Source organism: Pseudorca crassidens, chromosome 8, assembly GCF_039906515.1.
Source record: "Pseudorca crassidens isolate mPseCra1 chromosome 8, mPseCra1.hap1, whole genome shotgun sequence".
Lineage (NCBI taxonomy): Eukaryota > Metazoa > Chordata > Mammalia > Artiodactyla > Delphinidae > Pseudorca > Pseudorca crassidens.
Window position 1 is genome coordinate 94,632,833 of NC_090303.1, and position 26,055 is coordinate 94,658,887.

General features: G+C 42.3%; 1 protein-coding gene across 8 annotated transcripts in view; it reads left to right on the forward strand.

Moving 5' to 3' along the window:
- The window catches only part of AGK (acylglycerol kinase), an 87,018-nt gene that overhangs the window by 6,242 nt on the left and 54,721 nt on the right, over window positions 1-26,055 (forward strand). The gene's annotated exons all lie outside the window — the stretch shown is intronic.

Below are 26,055 nucleotides of genomic sequence, written 5' to 3' on the forward strand. Positions count from 1 at the left end.
TTGCAGGTCTGTGGGGAGAAGAAGGTGCCAGAGGTCCTCTTCTGGATTCACATGGTAATAAGATTTAAATAAACAGCTTTTATATAAAAGTTATACAGATTACTAAGAGAGCCGATCAAATTGCAGTCTTTTGGGGATTCAGGGCTACGTCTTAAATATATAGCAACATTCTCTGACATCCGAGTGTCCCGAATAACTGCTTTGTTAAACAGAAAACTGAACAGGCTTTATAATGGAAGTCTCCACGTTGGAAAGGAGAGTCACACTGGTACTTCTGTGAACGTTCTCAATTCACCACTATCAGAGATAATTTATGATGCTCATGGTGTCTACTTTTTGCAGGTGTGGAGAAGGTGGAACATTCCCCCCTTTTCTTTCTAAGTTTTCTCAAGGCTAAGCACTTGAATTCCATTAGCTAGCGTATAAAGAACAGACCTAAGAATCTTAAAATTTTAATATATAAAAAAGAGAAGGGCAGAGGAAATGTTTTAACAAATTGTGTACGGAGCATATAATGTTTGGCTTTTCCTCCCTTTTCAAACTATTGGGCTGGCCAAAAAGTACGTTCGGGTCTTTCCGTAACATTTTACGGCAAATTTGAGCCGTAACATTTAAGCCCTCGAGGAAAGGCTCCTTATACCTCCTGCCAGGGTAGGAACCAGGATTTCCTATTTAGGAGCACCCAGTCCAGGCCACAGCTGGCTTAAGGTGGGAGAACCTCCCACCTGCTGCGGATTATTGCCATTGCTACTGCTGGGTGAAGATGTGAGGAAATAACCGTGTCCCCTGTTCAGGATGTCTTTAAGGTACCATAAGAATTTCTCGCCAGCGTAGTCTTGAGACTTTAAAAAAGGCCCATTAAGTTTGTGGCACGTCGGAGGCCTCATTCTCAGTTGGATCTGAAACAGCTTGAACTAGAAGTGTAGCAGGAGGCTGGAGGCATCATTTGCTCTGTCTCTACCCTTGACATTCAAGGTTACTGCTCAGAATGCAACCCCCCATTGTCCTGCATAGCTTCCTTTTCTCAGACTTCTCTCCGCATGCTCTGGTGCTATTTAGCACCCCTCCCTCCCCCTTTTAAAAAATTGTGGTAAAAAAACAGTAAAAGAAAATTTACCACCTTGACCATTTTTAAGTGTACACTCAGTAGTGTTAAATATATTCATATTGCTGTACAGCAGATCTCTAGAACTTTTTCATCTTGCAAAATGGAAACTTTATCCCCACTGAATACAACTCCCCATTTCCTCCTCCCTCCAGCTCCTGGCAACCACCATTCTATTTTCTGTTTCCGTAAGTTTGACTGCTTTAGATACTTCGTATGAGTGGGATCATGTAGTACTTGTCTTTTGTAACTGGCTTATTTCATTTAGCATAATGTCCTTATGGTTCATTGATGTTGTAGCATATGGCAGGATTTCCTTCTTTTTTTAAGGCTGAATAATATTCCATTGTATGTATATACCACATTTCTTTATCTGTTTATATGTTGATGGACATTTGGGTTGCTTCCACCTCTTGGATATTGAGAATAATGCTACATTGAACTTGGGTGTGCAGATATGGCTGTAACATCCTGTTTTTAATTCTTTGGGGTATATACCCAGAAGTGGGATTGCTAGATCAGATGGTATTTCTATTTTAAAATTTTTGAGGAAACTCCATACTGTTTTCCATAGTGGCTGCACCATTTTGCAATCCCAATTTCTCCACATCCTTATCAACACTTGTTATTTTCTGGGTTTTTTTTTTTTTTTTTGATATTGGCCATCCTAATGGGTGCGATATGGCATTCTGTGGTTTTCGTTTGCGTTTCTCTTAATGATTAGTGATACTGAGCATTTTTTCATATGTTTGCTGGCCATTTGTTTATCTTATTTGGAGAAATGTCTGTTCAAGTTTTTTGTCCATTAAAAAAATCAGGTTATTTGTTGAGTTGTAGGAGTTCTTTAACCTTTTATGAGATACATGATTTGCAAATATTTTCTTCTATTCCATAGATTGACCTTTTCTCTCTGTTGATTGTCCTTTGATGCACAGAAGTTTTTTTTTTTTTGCAATACGTGGGCCTGTCACTGCTGTGGCCTCTCCCGTCGCGGAGCACAGGCTCCGGACGCGCAGGCTCAGTGGCCATGGCTCACGGGCCCAGCCGCTCCACGGCATGTGGGATCTTCCCGGACCGGGGCACAAACCCGTGTCCCCTAAATCGGCAGGCAGACTCTCAACCACTGTGCCACCAGGGAAGCCCCTACACAGAAGTTTTTAAGCTTGATGTAATTCCATTTGTCTGTTTTTGGTTTTGGTGTCACATCTAAGAAATCGTTGCCAAATCCAGTGTCAAAAGGCTTCCCCGCTATGTTTTTTTCCTAGGAGTTTTATAGTTTTAGGTCTTAGGTTTAGGTCTTTAATCCATTTCGAGTTCTTTCCCCAGTGTGTCTCCTAGGTGCCCTTGTCAAACATCATTTGATCATATATGTGAGAATTTATTTCTCGGCTCTCTGTTCTGTTCCACTGATCTATATGTTTATCTTTATGCCAGTATCATACTGTTTTAATTACTGTAGCTTTGTAATATGTTTTGAAATTAGTGATAGGCCTCTAACTTTGTTCTTTTTCAGTATTCTTTTGGCTATTCAGGGCCCTTTGAGATTCCATATGCATTTTAGAATGGTTTTTCCTATTTTTTCAAAAATGCCACTAGAATTTTGATAGGGATTACATTGAATATGTAGCTCATTTTGCATAGTATGTTTTTTTTTTTTCCTGCAGTACGCGGTTCTCTCACTGTTGTGGCCTTTCCCACCATGGAGCACAGGCTCCGGACGCGCAGGCTCAGCGGCTGTGGCTCACAGGCCCAGCCGCTCCGCGGCATGTGGGATACTCCTGAACTGGGGCATGAACCTGTGTCCCCCGCATCGGCAGGTGGACTCCCAACCACTGCACCACCAGGGAAGCCCAGTATGGACATTTTAACAATATTAAGCCTTCCAATCCATGAACATGGGATGTCTTTCCATTCATTTGTGTCTTCTTTAATTTCTTTCAGCAGTGTTTTATCATTTTTAGTATACAAGTCTTTCACCTCCTTGGTTAAAATATTTATTCCTAAATATTTTATTCTTTTCAGTGCTATTGTAAATGGGATTTAAAAAATTTTTTCCCCCTTTTTCTTGAATTATTTTATTTTTTATACAGCAGGTTCTTATTATTTATTTCATACACATCAGTGTATACATGTCAATCCCAATCTCTCAGTTCATCCCACCACCAGTACCCCTGCCCCTGCTTTCCCCCCTTGGTGTCCATACGTTTGTTCTGTACATCTGTGTCTCTATTTCTGCCTTGCAAACCAGTTCATCTGTACCGTTTTTCTAGATTCCACATATATGCATTAATATACGATACTTGTTTTTCTCATTCTGACTTACTTCACTCTGTATGACAGTCTCTAGGTCCATCCACATCTCTACAAATGACCCAATTTTGTTCCTTTTTATGGCTGAGTAATATTCCATTGTATATATGTACCACATCTTCTTTATCCATTCGCCTGTCGATGGGCATTTAGGTTGCTTCCATGGCCTGGCTATTGTAAATAGTGCTGCAATGAACATTGGGGTGCATGTGTCTTTTTGAATTATGTTTGTCTCTGGGTATATGCCCAGTAGTGGGATTGCTGGGTCATATGGTAGTTCTATTTTTAGTTTTTTAAGGAACCTCCATTCTGTTCTCCATAGTGGCTGTATCAATTTACATTCCCACCAACAGTGCAAGAGAGTTCTCTTTTCTCCACACCCTCTCCAGTTTGTTGTTTGTAGATTTTCTGATGATGCACATTCTAACCGGTGTGAGGTGATACCTCATTGTACTTTTGATTTGCATTTCTCTAATAATTAGTGATGTTGAGCAGCTTTTCATGTGCTTCTTGGCCATCTGTCTGTCTTCTTTGGAGAAATGTCTATTTAGAACTTCTGCCCATTTTTTGATTGGGTTGTTTTTTCTTGACATAGAGCTGCATGAACTGTTTGTATATATTGGAGATTAATCCTTTGTCCGTTGATTCATTTGCAAATGTTTTCTCCTATTCTGAGGGTGGTCTTTTCGTCTTGTTTATAGTTTCCTTTGCTGTCCAAAACTTTTAAGTTTCATTAGGTCCCATTTGTTTATTTTTGTTTTTATTTCCATTACTCTAGGAGGTGGATCAAAAAAGATCTTGCTGTGATTTATGTCAAAGAGTGTTCTTCCTGTGTTTTCATCTGAGAGTGTTATAGTGTCCAGTCTTATGTTTCGGTCTTTAATCCACTTTGAGTTTATTTTTGTGTATGGTGTTAGGGAGTGTTCTAATTTCATTCTTCTACATGTAGCTGTCCAGTTGTCCCAGCACCATTTATTGAAGAGACTGTCTTTTCTCCGTTTTATATCCTTGCCTCCTTTGTCATAGATTAGTTGACCATAGGTGCGTGGGTTTATCTCTGGGCTTTTTATCCTGTTCCGTAAATGGGATTTTTTTTTTAACTTCCTTTTTGAATTGTTCACTGTTAGTGTATAAAAACACAACGGATTTTTGTGTTTGATTTTGTAAACTTTGCAAACTTTTGCAACTTTGCGGAATTTGTTTATTCTAATAGCTTATTTGTGTGGACTCTTTAGTGTTTTCTACATGTAAGATCACATCATCTGCAAACAATTTTACTTCTTCCTTTCCAATTTGGATGCTTTTTATTTCTTTTTCTTTCCTAATTGCTCTGGCTAAGATTCCCAGTACTATGTTTAATAGAAGTGGCAAGAGCGGGCATCCTTCCCTTGTTCCTGATCTTTTTTTTTTTTTTTTTTTTCGGTACACGGACCTCTCACTGTTGTGGCCTCTCCCGTTGCGGAGCACAGGCTCCGGATGCGCAGGCTCAGCGGCCATGGCTCACGGGCCTAGCTGCTCCACGGCATGTGGGATCTTCCCAGACTGGGGCACGAACCCATGTGCCCTGCATTGGCAGGCAGAGTCTCCACCACTGTGCCACCAGGGAAACCCTGTTCCTGATCTTTAAGGAAAAGCTTTCAGTCTTCTCTGTTGAATATGATGTCAGCTGTGGGCTTTTCATATATGTCCTTTGTTATGTTGAGGTAGTTTCCTTCTACTGTCTTTACAAAAAAAAAAATCCCAAACTTTTCACATAACAGTCCTCACATTATTTTTTATAATACTATTTTAGTTTTTTCCCTGCAGCTGTCTTGAATAGAAGCTGCCCTCCTCTTCAAATGGGTTGTGGGTGGGGTTGCCATTCTCCTAGCTCCTCGGTACCTATTCCAAACCATTACTCTTTCATCTTCTTATAAAAGTCTTTTCTCCTTTGAGGCTCATAATATCTGGCTATATTATAAAACAATAAACCACCCAGCTTTCTGGGATCTCATCTACATTAGACTTAGGCTTTGGTGCCTGGCTTATCAATGTCCTTTTCTCTTTAAGAGAAAAGGGCATTGTTATCTTGTTATCTTTCTGAATGCCCTGAGTGTTTATGTGAACATCCCACCTAACCACACCTTGTCTTTCCTTTCCCTGACTTAATCTATTCCTGGGACTTTAATACTTTGCCCTCTTTCAACTCTCCCCATTCTCACTGGTTGAATGCTAAACCTTGTCATCACTTGTCCTTGTTCCACTTTTGAAAATGGAACTTAAGCATCTGACTCTCTCATTTCGGCCTTCTGTTATTCCAGTTTTCTTCCTTTACTCCTCTTTTTCAGTGTTATCAAGACTTCTTGTCCCTTGGGCCCTCCATTTTTTTCCCAATCTATCACTCACCCCTGCCTTCTTCACTTTCTTCCTGTCCTAGATTCCTTGATTCAACACATCACACAATTCATCACAGTTTTTCGTATGTCCTCCCTGGCCTTTTCACTCTCTCATTTCCTCCTCCTATTTTAAGTTAACCTTTTTGAATAGGTTCTCTCTGCTTCCCTACCTCCTACCCATTCTGCATCCTGTGTGGTCTCCTTTTGAGTTAGTCGCACCAGTTTTATTACTCATCCTTTTTGACCGCTCAGCTTTAGACACAGTTGACTCTCCTTGAGACACTTTTTTTTCCCTTGGCTTCTGAATGCCAGGTATCTGTTTTCCCTCCTACTCCTCTGGCCATTCCTTCTCACCTTTTCCTTCTCCCTTCTACTCAGGGGTTACAGCAGTAGTTCTCTAAGACTCTGCCCTAGGCCCTCTGCTCACTTTATACCCTCTCCCTGTATGATCTCATCTGCTCGCAGTGGCTTTATTGTCAGCCGTAGGTAGACAGACCGCAGGTTTGTATTTCCATAGAGCCCTCTTCTGAGCTCCAGACCTATACGTGCATTCGGCTGCTTACTTAACTTGTCTCCTTGGTTGCTTCCTAGGTGCCTCAAACTCAACAGACTAAAAATAAAATCCAAAGCTTTCCTGTCAAACCGGTTCCTTCTCAGTGATTAGTACCACTCACCATCCAGTTTCCCAAACTAAAAATTTGAACGTGATCCTCCATTCGTCCTTCATCCTTATCTCCCATATTCAGGTTATACGTTCTAAGTGATTTTACTTCTTTTGTATCACTTACTTTGTTCGATTTCGGTTGTCCTTCCTCACTGTTGCCGCCTTTGTGCTCACTACCATCATCTCTGGCCTGGATTCTTATTAAATGCTTTCTGACTGTTCTCCTTGTATCTACTCTTGCCTGTTTCTAATCTGTTTTGCACAGCACTGCCAGAGCAGTCTTTTAAAAATGCAAATTGCTATTGCTTTTAGACTCAAATCCCAAATTCTTACCAACTCTACATGACTTGGCCCCATCTGTAGACAGCTGTAGCCCTGCCACACTCCACACTTTGGCATATAGAACTCTCAGGCCTTCCAGAGTGGCATGTCCTTTCTGTTTCAGGGTTCCTTAGAGGGCCTTCATACACGTTCCCTCCTGAAACTCTCTTCCCTTCTCTTCTTCCCCAGCCAACTACCATTTCTCCAGGTCTCAAATGTTACTTCTTCCCTGTCCCCTCCAGTCTTGGTTAGGCAGACTTTCTACCTTTTCTCCATGGTATTGTGAACTTCTACATAATACTTATTACTATTATAGTTTTTTGTTCTGTGTGTTTTTTCTCTTATATTATAAGACTCTAAAGGCAGGGGCCCTGTTTGTCTTTCTTCGTGTGGTCCCCAAGACCCAGCACATAGAAGGTACTTGAGACATATTGTATTTATGGAGGAAGGAACAAACAAGAGAATGAAAGTCTCAGAGGGCAAAATCTCAACCCTGTTGACCGGCCACTTGTGAATTCACAAGCCCAGGCTGTTGAATCCTCCTGAAGAAAATGATACACTAAACCCATAGTCAGGTGACTCTTCCATTTTCACAAACTTATTTTGAAATAATCATGAATTTCCTCAGTTTCCTGCTTCACCTTCTCCATATTCATTCTTGGACAACCTTAACTCCTACTTCAAAGACAAAATAAAGAACACTGGGCAGTTACCCCTGCATACACATTCCTCTTCTTTTTGTCTCATTGGATGAGGTTGCCATCCTCCTGCCCAAGGCCAACCCCTCCAACCCTGATCTGCATCCCATTCTTCCTCCTTCATTGGTTATCCTTTTCCTCGCTTGTATCTTGAATCTTATCCTTCCTACTTCTTTCCCCCTATTGTCAAACTCTTCCTAGCTTAACGTGTCATCTCAGCTGTGGGTCCCCATTTATTTACTGCTCTCTCTCTTCCATTTATACCATTCTTGAGATCTTGCCTCACACTTGCAGCCTCTACCTCCACTTTAGAGTAAGCTTAGTAAAATCTGGTTTTGTTCCCATGATTTGATTGACCCTGTTCTTGACGAGGTCGTTAATAGCCTCTTAGTTGTTAAATGAAGTGGATACTTTCAGTCCCTATCTGCCACATTTGATTCTCTTTGATCATCTCCTCTTCAGTTACCTTTAGGGTGTCTTTTTGTTCTGCTTGTCCCTTAAAGGTTGGTGTCCCAGGTCCTATCCTCATTCTGTAGACTTCTTAGGTGATCATAACTACACTAGGGTTTTCAGGTGTGGTACTTAAGATTTCAGAGTCATAATGCTTTTTAGTCCATGTCTTGCTTCTCTTGATATCCTATGTGAGTCGTGTCCCTGGAGTTGTACCATGCAGCCAGCCAGCAGAATATTCTTTCTAAAAGAGAACTCTGATCATGTCACTGTTCTACTGACAACCTGTAAGTGACTCTCCATTGCCTGGAAGAAAAAGACCCAACTGCTTAGCTTGGCATAAAAGGCCCTTCATGATCCTGCCTTGTCTTCCTCTCAGCTTTTTTCTGATTCCTTATCATCCTCCCTCCATCACCCTTACATTCAACCTCTATGTTCCAGAAGTCTTTAGAAAAAGACCTGTTTCCTGTTGTCCCTCTCTCTCCCTTTGCTTGTGTTCTTTCCCCAACCTGGAACACTTGCTCTTCTTCACCTGGCCAACAGCTCAAAAATGTCACAAAGCTGTGTTAATGGTGGCATTATTAGAATAAGAGGAAAGGAAAACAACCTGTATTAAATAATTACGCTGTACCTGGTGCTGGGCTAGTTGTTGCCGTGTGCATACATGGTCTCATTTAATCCTCAAAATAGCCCTGTGAGAGAGGTAATGTTATTCCCATATATAAATGAGGAAACTGAGGCTCAGAGAAATTAGTAACTTGTCTAAAGTCATATTTCTGCTTACTGGTGAAACTGGGATTTGGACCCAGGTTAATCATGTTCTAAATCCTATGTACTTTCATTGCTGCTGACAACTTTGAAAAATAAAGCTCACTTTAATATATAAATCCTGCTGTAATTATTAAATGACATTAACTTTTAAATGCCTTTCATATAACTTTATTAGAACTGTTCTATTATGTTCTCGTTTCATTTTTCACTGGATAGAATAAAGCTCCTTTATTAAATAGAACACATTTGTTAGCATTTAGTAGAGACAAGGTGAAAACTGGACACATCTGCCCAGGGACCAGAGCCCTCGTTTCAGAACCTCCCGGGTGCTCTTGGTTGTTCTTTCGTGCTCTCAGCTGTTCTCTGTGGGCCTTTCATATACTGGTCTGACTCCCCTTCTCCTTTTCTCCCCTTTACTCCCCTTTACTCACTGTTCTTTCACTTTTCTACCCCCCCCTTTTCTTAGCTTCCTTACCTGTTTGCAATTTATAGATGAGTACATTTATTTTTCCTCTGTTCTACGAAAGTCTTCAAACATACAGCAAACTCGAAAGAATTTTACAGTGAACACCTGCCTACCTACTACTTGGATTCTAGATTTTACTGTATTTGCTTCATCACTTATCATCCGTCCATCCTCCTCTCAGTCTTACTTTTTGATGCATTTCCAAGTATTAATAATTTGTCGACATCAGTGTACTTCCACCTGAATACTTGACCATGCATATCAGTAATTAGAGCTCAGTATTTGCTTATAGTGTTTTTTCCCTTACTATGAAATTTACATGCAATGAAATATACAAATCTTAAGCCTGCTTTCACTGTGTTTTGTCAGATGCACACACCTGTGTAACCCAGACTCCTAGCAAGATAGAGAGCGCTGCCACCCCTCCAGACGTTTTCCTCATGTCCCTTTGTAGTCAATCCCTGTCCCCCACACCCTGAGGCAACCATTGTTCTGTTTTTTCCCCACCATAGATTCTTTTTTTTTCACTTCTAGAACTTTATATAAATGGAATCATATAACGTAACCTGTATTGTTTTTTGTAAGCCTTCTTTCTCTTAGCATAATGGCTTTGAGATTCATCCATATTGTTTTATTTATCTGTAGTTCATTCCTTTTTTTTTTTTTGCTGGGTAGTATTCTAGAAGATAAGCATAAAATAATTATAATTTTACACTTATAGAATTTTAAGTTCCTTGTTCTTGATTTCTAACAAGAACATAATAGTGAACATAATATTTTATATTTCTAATTTTAAAAAGCAAGCAAATTATTGTATTATATGTATTTGACTTTCTCTTTCCTTTGAGAGGAAAATAGTGTCTCCTGATACAGGATTCACATGCCAGTAATAACAATTGGCTGTATTTCAGTGTTGATTTTAATAGCGACCATGGTTTGATAGAGTAAATTTCCGTTTGCTTTTAAGGAAACAAGGCTCTTTCTGCGACAGCTTTGGAAGAAATTGCATATGTTATTGTATCTGCCCCAGTTTTGGCTGCCGTCTTTAACTTGTCTTTTGGCACAGGTGTTCTTTATCTGCAGGCATCATTTCATGTTGCTGTATTTATAAGTTTTCTTCTCCTGTGGGAATTCCTCTCCTTTTTTTCTCCCTTCCCCTCAGTTTCAAGGAAGAGAACCTGTGAGATTTTTTTCTCTGCATCATCTCCCCCACGGCAGGTCGCAGCAGTTGACAGGAACAGCAGAGGCTGCTCTCAGGACTCTGGTAAGAGCAACTGAAGAGGAGGAAATGACCCTCTTTGCTGAAAGTAAAGAGAATTTAAGTATTGCTCATTCCTCTTCAACTGCTCTTCCCAAGCTTTCGGGGTTCCCTGGGGGAGATCGAGTTTCAGGTTGTTCAGTTCATCATGTCAGCAGTTACCTGCGATGGTCCTTCTCTCATTTGGAGCCCTTTCAGTAGCAAGGAGCCTGCTAACAGAGAGTGACGTAAGAAAGGAGGCACTTCTAACAGTGTGACCTTGGGCGCTCTAAGCCTCAGGTTCATCTGTAAAGTGGGGATAATACCAGTTCCTCACTGGACCATTGAAGGATTAAGATAACTGGGAAGCTCTTAGCGTAGTGCTTGATCGATACCAGGGTTCAATACACGCTAGTAATTGTGAATTAATTTGATATAATGTTTACTCAGTTACTTTGGGAGTTAAAACGAATTACTGCTGGTAACTGGGCAATGAGTGATTCGAGAGACAGCCAATGGGGAAGGAAGACGAGGATCTGCCAGATGGTGTAATGAGATCTCAGCCTTTTGTTTATTTCACCTTCCATGGGTAACAAGACAGCTTGGAAAAGTGTAATTTCAAGCGTGACAGAACGTAACCACAGAAGAGGCGGGGCCTAAGTAGTTAAAAGCCGCGAGCCGTGTCAGAACCCTTGTCTGTCTCATTTGAGCTCAGAGTGTTCCTTTCATCACTGGGGGCCTTGTCCTTGCGCACCCTGGCTCTGGCCTCTCTGCTTGTGATTTTGGCCGGTGAGCCCTTCCGCAGCTTCTTGGCTCATCCTCGTGGCTCAGCAGTTGGCCGTAGCTCTGCTCCTGCTTAGTTCTGGCTCCTGTTTCTCAGCTTCAGCCTTTGGCTCAGTGCTTCTGGCACCACTTCTGCCACCCGCCTTGGCCTGTGCCCCAGGACTCCCTCCTGTTTATTTCTGTGGAGCGTCTAGCCTCTCAGCCAGAACCCCTGGTTCCTTCTCAGAGAATCTTAAATCCCACAAACACTATACCTCCCTTAACGTGAAACTTGCAAAGCAATTGTAATACTATAGTAAGTCCCCTACATATGAACCTTCAAGTTGCGAACTTTCAAAGATGCGAACAAGCATTCGCACGTTCCGTCACGTAAGTGAGTTCACGAGTCTGGCGTACATTGTCACACGCGTGCATCCTCTACAAGTGGCTGTGTTTTTGTGTACTGTACGGTACTGTGTAGAGTACAGTAGTATAGGATCTTTATTTCAACCCCAGAATGTCCAGAAGGAAGTGTAAAAGCAGTGGTATAGAGCGGATTAGGGTAACTTTGTTGGACTCACGAACAAATTGGACTTAGGAACGTGCTCTCGGAACGGAACTCGTTCATATGTACGGGACTTACTGTATAGCAATGGTCCTGGGCCATGGTCTCTAGGTTTTTATTAATACTGGAGTTTTTTTTTTTTCCCTCTGAACAGAGGAACATTAATCTTGATTACTATATTGTAAGCATTGGTGGGAGCCCACCTTTCAAGTTCTGTGGTCAGACAGTTGCTTAGAAGGAAAACTAAATGGTTATGAGTTGGCCTGAGGGGTGTGTTCAGTGTCATTCAGTTTTATTGAGAACTTAGTGGCAATAATGATGATAATCACTAACACTTAATCAGTGCTTGCCATGTGTCAGTTCTCAGCACTTTACATTTATTAGCTCATTTTATCTTCCTAACAACTTCGTGAGATGGTTGTTAATCTCATACTAGTGTGAGATTAATAGCCCTACAAAGATGAAGAAATTGAGGGACAGCAAGGTTGAGTAATTTGCCCAGGGTCACACGGCTGGTCAGTGTCAGGGCCCCGATTCAAAACCAGGGCCTCCTCGTCACCTCTCAGAATGGCTCCTGTGTCTTAGGTAGCATGAGAGATGAACTATAAACTGAGGTTGTCTTAGGCCTCCAGCCCCATAGGGCGTAAGACGGATGATAGAATGTCGTGCTTCTAATCGGGCTTCCTTCTGAGTCAGTTGGGTCTGGGTTCAAGCCTTGCCTTTGTCACTTGCTGATGTGTGACTTTGGGCAGGTTCTTCAAGCTTGCTAAACGTCACTCTTCTTCATCCACACAGTATCTCACAACATTGTTGTGACATTTAAATGAGATCACCGCAGTTCCTGGCACACATTAGAAAGAGCAGCTCCTTTTGTCATGGATGAATAAGGCACTCCGTGCTGTGTCCTGTTTGAGTGGCACAAAGTCAGTGTTAGGGCGCCTAAGGCAAAGAGGGCTACTTAAACATTGTTTTATCATGGAAATTTAAAACATAAAAATTCGAGTAGTGCAACGAATCCCCCTGTATTGTCCCCCAGCTTCAACAGATACCAACATTTTGCTAATCTCATCCCATCTCTCTCCTCTACTTTTTTTTTTTTTGGAATATTTTAAAGCAAATCCCAGCTATATCTCATGTCATTTTACCCATAAATACTTTAGTATCTTATCTTTAATAATTAACGAATTTTTTAAAATCACAATACCATTAACATGACCTAACAAAATTAAAAATCCTTTATGTCATCTGATATTCAGTCTGTTTATATTTTGCCTGTCGACCCCAAATTCTCTTTTATGGTTTTGTTCAAGTCAATATCAACACAGTTTCACACATTGCGTTTGATGTCTATTCTTTAGCCTCGTAAACTCTAACCCCCTCCTCCTTTCATAGTATTTACTTGTTTTAGCAACCAGGCATGTCTGCATTTGCCCTTTAGAATTTTTCATCCTCCAGATTTGGCGGTTAACTTATACAGTTCAGTGCTGGGCAGATGTATCGGAATCTGAGCAAAAAGAAAAATCAGTAATACTGAGTCTGCCTTTATTTAAAACTCTGATATTGTGTTCATCATGGGTCTTTTACGTTCATTTTGATTTTATAAAATACTGTCTTAAAATGTTTCTCTCCATTCCTGTGTCTTCCGGCGCTCCCTTAAATTTTGCACGTGAGGCAAGTGGTTCCTCACTCCCTTCATTCCAGTCCCGGCCATGAGTTAACTTGTTTCTCTGTCTCGCCTGTGTCTTGTCCACCGGTGATTATGTCTGGCTTCTGAAGCTTTGCTATTCAAAGCGTGAGCCGTGGTCCAGCAGCACAGCTCACTCCTGGGAGCTTATTACAAATGCAGAATCCTAGACCCCAACCCAGACCTGCTGAGTCAGAATCTGCATTTTAACTGGATCCCCAGGGGGTCTGCGTGCACAGTAAAGTTGGAGGAGCGCTGCTCTGGAGGTGTGATTCCATTCAGGGTTAGTTTGTTTGGCAAGATTTCTTACTGTGTCACATCAGGAAGTACGTGGTGTCTGGTTGTCTTGCTTTTGAGGATGTTAAGCTTGATCACTGGGTTCAGATGTGATCAGCCTGACCCACCTGTTAGAAAGTTGAGAAGTCGATTCCGAGCGCTCCCTGGGGCAACATGGTGAAGAGGAGGGCAGCTAGATGGATTTGAATGTCGACTTACACTTACCAGTCTGCGACCCTGGACAAGGTGCTTCAGCTCTCTGTCTGTAAAATGGGCATCATGGTGGATGCATCTCATTGGGCTGTCATGCAGATTTTCTTAGAACCGGACCTGGCACAAAGCAAGCTCTCCATCAGAGACAGTGCTGCCTTTCCACTTTTCCTTCCTCATTAGAGAAAGCATCTTAACAAAAATGTCTTGAGTGGGGCCTTGCAGACTGGGTGGGACAGTGTTCTAGGTGACATTCATGATTTGAATGTCACTTCTAGGTGACATTCAGAAGTGCACAGTGTATTTTTGGAGATTGGCGAAGAATTTGACTTCACTGGAGTTGTTTTTTTAAGTAGAGTGTGGGGAAAGCCAGATTGGGAAAGGCTCTGACTCTAGGAAGTTTGTAGTATTTGGTGAGCAGTGAAGACTCAGTGAAGATGCTCAAGGAGAGGAGAATGTTGTGAAGTGGAGTTTAGGACATTGAATCCGTCTCCCTGCGCAGGAGACACGGGAGGGAGAAAAGTTCGAAGACTGGGAGGGCGTTTCAGTGGTTCACGTAGAAGGTAGGAAAGGCCAGAGCCAGAGTGGTGGCATTAGGGGGGGAAAATAAAAGGGCGGTTATGAAGCAGTGGTAGTGTGAGCAATGCCCGAGCGTGGGCGCTGTGGGCAGACAGACTTCTGTTTGGTCTGGGTTTCGCTGCTTACTGGCCACGTCAAGTTACTTAATTCCCTTAACCTCAGAGCCTCATTTTCCTTATTGGTGAATGGGGACAGTGACGTCTTGTTTAGCAGGTTACCTGTAAGGATTCAATGAGATGGTGCGTGTCATGTGCCTGGCTTAGAGTTGCCACTAGATAAATGCTGACCGTAATTATTACTAGATGATTGGGTGTCTGACTGAAGGAGAGGAGGGTAGGAGAAATCATTTTTTAGCTTCAAGTCTAGGATAGTTGGTGATACAGAAAGAGGAAGGTTGCCAGGGAGAATTGGTTTAAGGAGGCGGTATTACATTCCCTTTTAGATGTGTTGAGTTTGAGACCCTGACAGGATGTGCAGGGGTAAGTGTGTCAGATTTCAGGGGGAAATTATGCAGGAGCCACACTTGACTAGACCTGTGCTGTTTCTTTTGGTACAGATTATGGTTCCAGTAATGCCTTGTGCTTTATTTCTCAGGATCTCTGCGGTTTCTGACCAAGCAGATGTTTTATTTTTACTTGGACATCCATTCACATTAGCCTCTGACTTTGCAGTCAGTGGTCTGGGACCCGGCTGGTTCAGCAGCAGAAGGTAGCAAGGCTCTTCCCCCTCATGGCTTTTCCTCATTCCTGATTTTGTTGCAATTTGAAGAAAGCAGTTTGTTTTGAGTTTTAGCGGTTTCAGGTTTCTTCTCTCTCTGTCTCTTTTTCTGAGCACAAGCTGATGCTGAAATTTGGAGTATTAACAGGTGCTATTTAAAGAAGTTCATTTATGGGCAATTAAATAACATGCCTGTCAGCCCAGATTTGATAGGGAATAGGGGAAGCTTTTTTTTCCCCCTTTTTTTTAAGTGCAGTGAAGTTTATTTTCCCTTTCCTTTTAACTCTTTGTCATATTATTTAGAAAAGAGATTTCTTCTTTTAAAAAAACTGTTGTTTATTTTGCTTCCTTTCTGTGTTTTCCATATGTTTACTAGTGGGAGGTAGAGCGGGATGGGGTTGGACTGAGATGGAATGGCAGAGGTATATTTAAGTTATATTTTGTTTTGTAGATTTTACATAATTTTTAGGGGTATTTATATCCGTGGTTTTAGCTGCTCCAAGCACTGCAGAGAGAATAATCATAGCTGATGCTAAAATTAACCCTTCTCCAGGTAGTAACTGACATCTCAAATATTGCATGTGCTGGAACTGCAGAAATACTGACAATAGTAGCTACTAGTTTATGTGTCTATAGGTCAGAAGTTATCCAGATCTGTCCTGAATCTTGGAGCTCAAAGTAAATAATCTCTTTCTGCATGTGATTTATACAGAGCACATTGTCGGGTGGGAGGAAGATCGGAAGGGACTCTCCCTTCCTGTGCTTTCTTCCTGAATACCTGTCATAATCTCTGTGTTGTTTGTTTTCTGTCTTTTCTTTTCTTTTTTTTTTTTTTTTTTTTTTTTGCGGTACGCGGGGCTCTCGGGCCCAGCCTCTCCGTGGCATGTAGGATCCTCCCGGACCGGGGCACGAACCCATGTCCCCTGCATTGGCAGGCGGACTCTCAACCACTGCGCCACCAGGGAAGCCCTGTCTTTTCTTTCTCTATGCAAATAGGTGCAAGGACCTTGTATATAATTGTTACTTAATTGTTACTTTGTTTGTAATTGTATATGCAAATGTATAATGGTTGACAGAACAGAAAGAACTAGTATTTGGGTTGCCTAGTAAAGTTAATGTTAATACAGTATGTGAAGAAAAGTATGTGGCATAGAATGTTTGAGTTGGCATGTAGGCTAAAAATGAATGGATGGAAAAAAGAGCAGAAAGTGGAAGAAGTAAATGAACCATAAGACAATGTCAGAATACTTGTGAGAATTAGGTAGGGGTAGGAGTCATTGAAAAAGTGGCTAGTGGTAGCATCTCAAAGAACGATGCCCTTTAAAGGCAGCCAAAGCCCGCACTTGAGCGTAACCTAGCAGCTAGCTGGAGACGGTCCTCAGACCTCAGCTCCTGCGGATATTAATACGGCAGTGGAGTCGGAACAGAAATTGGTATTTTAGGGAAAGCTGAGGCTCGAATAAGAGGGTGAAAATAGAAAAAATTCATGTTCTAAGGAGAAAGAGAGACAATTTAGGCTTCCTACATGTCCATTTCTCTTGGTCAATGGAATGAGGGAATAAGCGGCAGAACCCATTTCCATCTCTCTGGCTGATGGAAAGTTCTACAGAACAGACCCAAATGATTGGTTTATTATGTGAGAGGAGCCCTCAGGGGATGCCATTTTTCATTAAGTCACTTCCTATCCTGAACTGGAGAGAAGTTTTGTGGAGAAAACCCGAGGAATTAGAAGGTACTTGAAATATTTAGAAGTAGTGGCGTGTTCCACTTAAGCACACATGTATAGACTAAAATGGCTGGGAACAGGTGAGATTGGAGGAAGATAGCTTTTGGATTTCTATATTTCAGAGAGAAAGAATAAGCACTGGTTCAGCTAGAGCTTTGTGCAGCTGCTAGCCATTATTATAGACGGGGTCTTCCCGCTGAGGACAGAGATTGAATCTTTGTCTGGCTAATAAGTGTTTTTGAATTAATGCGTAAAGAGTGGGGTCAGATTTAGTTGGGCTTTTTCCTAAGCCTACTTGCAGGAGACAAGGTAATCATTATAGTTATCAGTCGTGAATTGAGGTGACCATAGCAGAGGCACATGCCTGCGTGTGTGATTAAAGAGTGGACGGAGAGTTATTGACTGCTTTTTTTTTTTTTTTTTTGCCGTACGTTGCGGAGCACAGGCTCCGGACGCGCAGACTCAGCGGCCATGGCTCACGCTCCCAGCCGCTCCGCGGCATGTGGGATCTTCCCAGACCGGGGCACAAACCTGCGTCCCGTGCATCGGCAGGCGGACTCTCAACCACTGCGCCACCAGGGAAGCCCTCCCTATTGACTGCTTTTTGTGGCATTCGGGGATGCCCGTAGAGAACAGAGTAGAAGCAGAGTGTTGCGAGAAAAAAGGCCGTTGTTGAGAATGAGAAGGCTTAAGTTCTCCTGCTCAGTCTTTGAGTAACTTCTGTCTAACGATGGGCAAATCCCCAGGCCAGAATTTTCTCAGACTAGATCAATTGGGTATTTTTTAGGAGCTCAAAGGAGATGGCACTGTTGAAGGATTCCCTCATTAAGTGAACGTACCAGAATCACGTGGGGTTTAGGGATTGGCACTACATAAGAGGTGTGCGTGTGTGTGGGTGTGGGTGTGGTGTGGTGTGCGTGTGTGTGTGTGGGGGGGTGTGGTGTGGTGTGGTGTGTGTGTGGAGTGGTGTGGTGTGGTGTGTGTGGTGTGGTATGGTGTGGTGTGGTGTGGTGTGTGTGGTGTGGTGTGGTGTGGTGTGGTGTGGTGTGTGTGTATCTCTTGCCAATGGAAAGTCGTGTCATTTGATTGGTGGGGATCAGCCTGTGTTGGGGGAGGTTGAAAAGCACTGGACTAGATAATTTCTGAGGCCCTGCCCAGCCTTAAACATGTTCATTGTCAGCAAATGGAACTTGGGTTTGGATGCCTTTGATAAAGGCATTTTATTTAGCTTTAAATAAAATACCTTTAAAGCTGTAGAACTTTAACACTTTGACAAAGAAATAAATAAAGATAGTAAAAACAGGGATTGTAGACTTGAAAATTAGTGTAAATGTTCAGGAAGCCATGGTTAAATAGTGGGTAAATTGATATCTCTGGGGTAAATCACACATCTTACGTATTAAATGGGGTGAAACATATTTTGACAAAGGCCTGCTGGGAGGACTGACTTTATTGAGACAAGATACGAAAGGGGTTGCTATATCAGCTCATTCCTCAGAGAAGCTACTTTCTCTAGATTTTTAATTTCAATGGTGACTTATTCATTCTTGCTAACCATGGATTTGACTGACTCCCTCCCTCCTTCCCTCCCTCCCTCCCTCCCTCCTTCCCTTCTTTCCTGTTTTGGCAAATAACAGTCTTGGGAAAATGTTCTTGACTTGCTTTATATTATTATTAAAAATGTTTATCTTTGCATTGTTAAATATACCTAAGTACAGAAATCTATCTGGAAGGATATTCCACTCCTGGATATACATCGAAAAAAACAGAAACACTAATTTGAAAAGGTACAATGCACCCCAGTGTTCATAGCAGTATTATTTACAACTGCTAAGGTATGGAAGCAACCTAAGTGTCCATCAACAGAGGAATGGATAAAGAAGATGTGGTATGTGTGTGTGTATATATACTTACATACATACAGTAGAATACTGCTCAGGCATAACAAAGAATGAAATTTTGCCATTTGTAGCCACATGGATGGACTTGGAGGGCATTATGCTAAGTGAAATAAATCAGATAGAGAAAGACAGATACCGTATGATATCACTTATATGTGGAATCTAAAAAATACAACAAACTAGTGAGTAAAACAAAAAAGAAGCAGACTCACAGATATAGAGAACAAACTAGTGGTTACCAGTGGAGGAGGGACAATATAGGGATGGGGGAAAAAAGGGTTATGGGATTATATGAAATCATTTGTGTGAAACTTTTGAAAATTGTAAAGCACTGTAGAATTTAAAGAATCATTCAAAAAAAAAAACCTTAAAAAAATCATTACTGTTTTCATTGTTCTCTTGGAGTTTCTAATCAGCATACTATCCATTTTCTTCTATCCAAATGAACATTCTTCAGGCCTCAAAGATCAAGCATTCTTGTTTAAGGGGCTGCATTGCTTCCGGCTTTGTCACATGCCTTTCTCTTAGGCAGGGACAGTCAGCATTTTCCCATGAATGACAGAGGCTCACTGCAGCAGCCCTTGGGTGGGGAATTGGAGGTGGCATGGGCTTGAGGAGGAATCTGTAGTTTGAAAGCTTTGCCGTCTTGCACACAAGACAGTCGCTTCTCAAAGGTTCATTTTCATCTTTGCTTCCGTTTCCACTCTATCCCTGCTGACAAGCAGTGGGTACCACCACTGCAATATAATGATTAATTATTCTAGTACACTTTGATTAGTAGAAGTAGTTGTTACAAACATCTACACTTGAAATCTGTTTTGTGTAAAGCAAAAGCTGTGTTTGCGTGCATGAAGGGAAAACTGGTGGTGGAAATTGCTGTACAGTTTGCCTCTAGACTATAGCGGGAAGTCTTTTTTGGGAAATAGGATGGACCCATGTGATTTTTCTCTCCGTGTACAGTTGTTATTGAAATAACAACTTATCTTATTTTGCAGTACTAAAGTAATAAAACATTTACGGCTCAGAATAAATTGAGAGCAGCCCACTTCCTGTGGTAGCAGGCATCGTTCATATTCTCTTAAAGCCTCAGGCAGGGTGGCATCAGCAGATTTTTTCATTTTCTAATCCAGAAGCTTGTGATTCCTTTCTGTCAAAGAACCCGCATTTTAGTACTGAGCAGACCTTCAGGGGCTCTTTTTGATATGACTGCATTTTGTGGCACCTCTTTTAAATTGTGTTAAACTTCAGGTCCCTCAGGAGGCAGCATGCTGTCGTGGAAACAGCATGGGCTTGGAATTTATATACAGTACCTTTTTTTTTTCCCCTGTTCACAGGGTCTTCGTTTCACAATCAGATTCTTGACTCATTAGGAATCTGGAATTTCTGACACCAAACTCAGCCACTGGGACAGTCCTTATGGTGCTTCCTGGTGTACCAAAAGGAGTTCTTGACTTAGCCTTTCCAGAGGGTTCTAGTTCCATTACCCTCTCTGGCAAATATACACACGTGCGCGTGCACTCACACACACACACCTCCCTGGGTCTTCTTGATCTAGTAAAGTTCCTGTGACTGTTTGAAGTTTCCCCTCCTCTCCTGTCCTGCCCCACAATGAGCCCTCCTCTTGCCCTTTGGTGGTCATGACACTGAAGAACCATCCCAGCTGATCTCTTGGCTCAAGAATGCCAGATACTCCTACAAAGAATAACCTTCAGTTTATCCTCCAGAACAGAGTCTGCCTGTCTGGGCACAGGGAGTCAGTCTCTTGTGTTGAAACACTTGCCACTTATTTATTAAACAGTTATTTATTGAGTATCTTAGATTACCTACAAGAGTCTGTGCTCTGTGCTGTGGAAGAGAAAAGGGTGAATTATCCATGACTTCAAGACAGTTATAATGAAGGAGGAAAGATAGGACAAGCAGCTTTGTGTGTGGTGAGGTAAGGGTGTGGGTGGTATTGTTTGGCCTCGATTTTTTTTAAAGGGAGAGGGCATAAAATGACCACATCCTTGGAGGGGAAAAGTGCAGTCCACTCTGTCTTTTAGGAACAGCAAGGCATGCAGTTTGCCAAGAGTAGAGGCAACATCGAGAGCATGATGGGAGATAAGGGAGAGGATGCTTAGCCTCTTTCCTTGCTTGTCCACCACATCTTTCCTTTGGCTTTGAGATGAGGTGCAGTCTCCGTTTACTTGGGAGTCATTTGGTGTTCTCTGTGGAGGGTCCCAACGTGCAGGGTATGTCTTCCTGCTTCTGCTTCCACCTCCTCATGGAGATGATCTTATCCCCTCTCACCCCTCTTATTACCATGTGTATCTTTAGTCAAGAGCTCTGTCTGGAATTCCAGATGTTCCAGTTGTCCCCTGGAACCTTCCACCTGCTCTCTCATCACTGCCTCAGATCGACCAGTCCAAAACTAAACTCAGCTTCCTCCCTCCTCTACCTGTCCCTCCTCCTGCCTTCCATCTCTGTGACTTTTACCACCTTCCACTGCCTTCCACTGGAAGAAATGTGGGCCCCATCTTTGACCCCTCCCTTCTCATTGGTTCCCACGAACCAGCCCTTAAGTTTACCTCCAAATGTCTGCTGAGTCTGTCTTCTCTCCGTCCCCACTACCTCCGTCCTGGCTCTAGTCCTCCTCGCTGACCTGCGTTCCTGAAGAATCCTCCCTGGCTCCCTGGATTCAATCTTACCTTTGACGCTTGCCCTCTTGACACTGCAGCCAGAATGATCCTTCTACAATGTAAACCTGACCATATCAGTTCTCTTCTTAAAACCCTTTAATGGCTTCTTATGGCCCTTAGGATGAAATCCCCGTTCCTTAAATAGGTTAAGAAAGGCTCTTGGTCTGGCCTGTACCTGGCTCCTCCGTGGCTTCCTGCCTGCAGCTGTCCCGAACTGCTTTCAGCTTCCTACCTTGGTCGTGATCTAGCGCTTGCAGGCTTTTCACATTCTCTTTCCTCTGCCTGCATTCTCCTCCCTATTTTCGCCTGGCTACTTTTTATTTATCTCCCAGATCTCAACTTCACTGTCCTGTAAAAAGTCTTCTCTAATTCCTTCAAGGCGAGGTTAGATGCCCCTATTATATGCCTCTTTCATGGTGCACATAAAAGTCACATCATTTGATGATCGCCAATCGAATTGCCTTTCTTCCCTTCTAAAGTGTAAACTTCATGAGGATGGGGAATGTTGGGCTTATTCACTGGTATGTCCCAGACATCTAGCACAGTGCCTGGCATGTTATCTATCAAGAAACATGTCTTTTACTATATCACTGATATTTACCAAGAGCTATTCTTTGCCAGTGGATCCTAAGCTTCTTCAGGTCAGGACCAAATCTTGTTCATGGTGCTGTACCTGGCACCTTGTGTTAAATAAGTTTGTTTCACCAATCACTTTTGGGAGCTTTATTCCACCTGAACTTATTAAAATAAATTATATGGTTGTAAATCTTAAGAGTTATATTAGACGAAACTAGGAAGTAATGTGATAAATTTAATAAATGTGCTATAATGTATACATCCAAAGGAGTATTACCCATTCAGTATTGTCTGAAATTAAGAAGAAAGAGCCTTATGGCACTTACTGTAGGGTTAGGTTGGCATGGGTTTGAAACCCAGCTCTCCCGCTTCTCTGAGCCTGGACTTCCTCATCAGTAAGATGAGACTATAATGCCTGCCTTGGCAAGGTTGTTGCAGAGATTAAAGGTTTATGAAAAGAACTGCCATAGTGTCTGGCACACAGTAGTAGTTCTGTGAATTTTAAGTTACTTTCTATTCCACCAATGCAGCCGTTACAGAAAATGTTTTTGAAATTTCTTTTTTGAAATAGTTTTTAGAGCTTTCTGTAGACCATCAGAATATGTCAATAGGAGAAATATTTTTTCCTTTGAGGATACGTTTGATTTTTAGATACAGTTTGGTTCAGAGAGCGTGATCAACATAGTTAATACCACTTTTGATATTTAAAAAATTAAGTGTGATTATAACGAGGATTTCTTTTCAGTGTCTAAATTGGTACATATTCTGGCTTTCTCACAGGTGGCATCGGCAGCACGCACGTTCCATTAGACACGGTAAAATCCAGGGAATTAACGATCAAAAAATCGATTGATATTGAATAGCAGGCTGATCAGGCAGTATTAGTAAGCTCGAGAGAGCTGAGATCTTGAATAATATACTTCATCACAAGTTTAACCATCAAAATTGTACTCTTAGCAAAAAAGAATTGAGGAAAAAAATGATCCAAGGTGCTACCCATATTCTTGTATATGTTTGGGGGTCTTGTGTTTTCAGCTGGGTCCACAGGCATCAGTGTGGCTGGTTCAGTAAGGAAGATGGTATCTACTAATGACCCAGGGGAGCCTGGCGCCCTCGGAGCCCTGTCCCTAGTAGGAAGAGGAGGAAGCTGGCTGGGGGAAATGGACAGGGGTGTAGAGATAGGCACTCAGCTTTTATAGCAGCATATACTTGTACAGGATAATCCACAGGATGTCTTTATAGGAAAAGAGTGGAGGCACAGGTCATTCTGTCTACTAGGAAAAACACTTTGAGGCAGGTGGTTGCAGGAAGACAGTCCTGTGAGGCTGGAAGTGGTGCCCCAGGCAGTATGGAAGCTAGACTGAGGGTTAGCCGAGCCCGGGGGAATCTGGTGACAATGCTCAGCTGACTACAAGGAACCCGGTTTTATTTTATGATCTGGCAGTCACTGAGGGCTCAGTATCTCACCTCGTCATTGTGCAGAAGGGCATGAGCATGAGGGATCAAGTCAACTGTAAAGGGTGACCGACATGTTAATTATTTTTAAATATTTTACTAGTTTGTACCCTGAATTTACCTCATCTTACATGTGTGTATATTTTGTTGATGTTAGAATAATTCACCGGGAGCAGTTGATGGAGGGGCATGCGAAGAGAAGAGCAGAACGTGAATATTTGTGACTCTTGGGTGGGGGAGGGGAGGGGAGCTTGTAGGACTCCCTTTGCCATAAGGTAGTAGGGAGCAGTGTCACTCAAGCAGGGGACTGAACCTGGCTGTAAAGGCGCCTTGTGGGGTAGACCTCACAAGGGATCGGTCCCCCTCAAATCTTCGTTGTAAAACCGTAAGTGCTTTTGAGGTACTGGTGTCATTATAATTGTAATGGGACATTGTCATTGCCCTTAGGTTTCAGGTGGGCAGCAGAGATACTTCCCCTTAGGGAAGAGACACCTTCTCATAGAAGCTGACTGCTCTGTGAAATCTAGGGGTCCTCCTCCAGCCTGGCTATGGAAGAAAAATCCATAGCCTTGGACTGCAACCATGGCAGAAAGCAAAAGATTGTTTAATTTTTTTAGTTCAAATTTAAATGTCAAAATTAGATTTGAATTACTATAAAAATGCAAAATTCAAGGTCTTTGATGTTATGAAAAAGGTCTAGACAGAAAATTTAAGTGAAATAACACTTTTCTCCTTTTAATTGTTTCCTATAAATTGTTTATTGGTCATGTTTTCTGGGTATTAGTTTTCTTAACTGTCGTTAACCAGGCTGAAGGCATTATCTTAGCAGTGCCAGCAACATGCATTAGAATTGACTCTTACAAGGAGAAGACTCTGGAACCCAGTAGGCAGTCAGCCATTTAAAGTGCTCTTAAGGTATAAGTGGCACAAACATTTTAGAAAGCTTTATGCTGAATAGATGAACATGTTCTGATAGAATGCTTTCATTTTTGCAAGGCAAAATTTTGCCTCATGCCCAAATTTTCTGTTTATGATATAATTGAGTATCTGACTGTGATATAAAAAATAAGAGATTTAGATCAGCGGTCCCCAACCTTTTTGGCACCAGGGACCAGTTTCGTGGAAGACAGTTTTTCCAGGGACCAGGTGTGCGTAGGGGATGGTTTTGGGGCGATTCAAGCGCATTACATTTACTGTGCACTTTATTTATTATTACATTGTAATATATAATGAAATAATTATACAACTCACCATAATGCAGAATCAGTGGGAGCCCTGAGCTTGTTTTCCTGCAACTAGATGGTCCCATCTGGGGGTGATGGGAGACAGTGACCCCCGACGTGTGTTGCTTATGTCCAGTCTGCTCCGTAAGATGCAGCTTAATTGTCACTTGCCACTCACTGATAGGGTTTTGATATGAGTCTGCAAGCAGTTGACTTATTATGGTCTCTGTGCAGTCAAACCTCTCTGCTAATGATAATCTGTATTTGCAGCCGCTCCCCAGCGCTAGCATCACCGCCTCAGCTCCACCTCAGATCATCAGGCATTAGATTCTCATAGGGAGTGAGCAACCTAGATCCCTCACACGTGCAGTTCACAGTAGGGTTCGAGCTCCTATGAGAATCCAAGGCTGCCGCTGATCTGACAGGAGGCAGAGCTCAGGTGGTAATGCGAGCGATGGGGAGCAGCTGTAAATACAGATGAAGCTCTGCTCGCTCACCCACTGCTCACCTCCTGCTATGTGGCCTGGTTCCTAGCAGGCCACAGACTGGTACCGGTCTGTGGTCCGGGGGTTGGGGACCCCTGATTTAGATAAAACACTAGCAGAAGCAACTACATATTAAATTTATCTCTGGCAAATGACCTGAATAATTTCTACTGGATAAGAAAAATGCAGGGTATGTGCATTCATTTTCTACTGCTGCCCTAACAAATTACCACAAACTTAGTGATCTAACACAGCACAAATTTATTATGTTATGGTTTTGTGGATTAGAGGTCCAACACAAGTCTCACTGGGCTAAAATGACGGTGTTGGCAAGGACAGCGTTCCTCTGGAGGCTCTGGGGTGAACCCATTTCCTTGCCGTCACAGCTTCTGGAGGGTACCCACACTCCTTGACTTACGGCCGCCTTCCATCTTCAAAGCCAGTGAGGTTGCATCTTTCTGACCATCCTTCCATGGTCATATTTGCTGCTGAAGTCTCTCTGCTTTTAAGGACCCTTGTGGTTTGATTGGGCCCACCTGCATAATCCAGGATTCTCTCCCTATCTCCAGATCCTAACTTAGTCACATCTGCAACATCCTTTTTGCCACATAAGATAACATTTTCAGGTTCTGGGATGTGGACATCCTTTTTTTTTTTTTCTTTGGCTGAGCCACGCAGCTTGCAGGATCTTAGTTCCCCAGCCAGGGATTGAATTTAGGCCCATGGCAGTGTAAGCACTGAGTCCTAACCACTGGACTGCCAGGGAATTCTCAGATGTGGACATCTTAGAGGGAGGAGGGATTATCATGCCTCCCATAGTA